Below are 1326 nucleotides of genomic sequence, written 5' to 3'. Positions count from 1 at the left end.
CAGTGTTGGTAGAGACAGTTGTCCGACAGTATGATTTTTACCTCTAAGAACGAAACAGCCACGTACAGGAAAAGATACGTCAAATCTTCCTTCTAACATTTAGATATTTTACACTTCAGTTATATATCCAGCAGTTATTTTTCGCAGCGTATGAGACCTATTAGTTTTTCAAGAATGAACAGTTGATTTCTCTTTTTCAGCTGGCTTAGATCTGGGAGGTTACAAAAATATGAAATAGTTTTCCTTAGTCCTTTGTGATACGATAGATTCTAGGCTATGTCGTGTTTCCATATACAACTTTCGTAGGCGAACCTGCATCTGGATCGTAAGTTGGGCCAAGGGGAAATAAAGTTTTATGCTCATAGTGGAGGCCTACGTTGCGGTATGTGGCAACGGCCTTGCCGCAGTGGATACACCGGTTCCCGTGAGATCACCGAAGTTAAGCGCTGTCGGGCGTGGCTGGCACTTGGATGGGTGACCATCCAGCCGCCATGTGCTGTTGCCATTTTTCGGGGTGCACTCAGCCTCGTGATGCCAATTGAGGAGCTACTCGACTAGCGGCTCCGGTCAAAGAAAACCATCATAACGACCGGGAAAGCGGTGTGCTGACCACACGCCCCTCCTATCCGCATCCTCAACTGAGGATGGCACGGCGGTCAGATGGTCCCGATGGGCCACTTGTGGCCTGAAGATGGCGTGCTACGTTACGGTATACAAATACGTAGCCTAGTTCAAGACGAATGCTTGGCAGTGTTTGTACCGCTAATCCAGTTCCAGGCCAACGTGCTCTCACATTACAGGACATTTCTCGAATTCTTTTTACGACGAATTTCAGTGTCAACATTAATGAACAATATGTACCGTAAATGTCTTCTCAAGGGCTAGCGAATTCAGTTTAAAAAGCATACATTTCCAATTAAAAAACGTGCGTATTTCAATATCTCCGTTGATACTAGCGCTAAACTCATTAATTTTCGATATATGTATTAATTGTCAGTATGTGTAACTGTTCACAAAATGAAAAGGGTGTTACGTTTTACGTAAGTCATCCTACATTTAAGGCGAAATGGCCAATGATCTCTTCAGTGTAGATACACACAAGACTCGAACTCTTCGGGAAATCGAAAAGTGCCTCAGGTTGTGAATATAATGGACAAGGGGCACTACGTTTGTTATGTGTGGGCAAGTTGAGAATTTGGATCTGACGGAATGCGTGCCAGGACAGTCTTAGCAGTTGTAATGACTACTGTGTCCAGATGGCACAGTGGTCAGAGCATCTGCCTAATAAGCAGGAAACCCAGGTTCGAATCTTGATCTGGCACAAAG

At 44.5% G+C, this 1326-nt stretch overlaps 1 pseudogene; it reads left to right on the top strand.

Moving 5' to 3' along the window:
• The first annotated feature begins 388 nt into the window (after positions 1 to 388).
• LOC126093081 (5S ribosomal RNA) lies at positions 389 to 505 on the top strand (annotated as a pseudogene).
• The last annotated feature ends 821 nt before the right edge of the window (positions 506 to 1326 follow it).

This window comes from Schistocerca cancellata, chromosome 7, assembly GCF_023864275.1.
Source record: "Schistocerca cancellata isolate TAMUIC-IGC-003103 chromosome 7, iqSchCanc2.1, whole genome shotgun sequence".
Classification (NCBI taxonomy): domain Eukaryota; kingdom Metazoa; phylum Arthropoda; class Insecta; order Orthoptera; family Acrididae; genus Schistocerca; species Schistocerca cancellata.
This window is presented reverse-complemented; position numbering and strand designations above follow the sequence as displayed.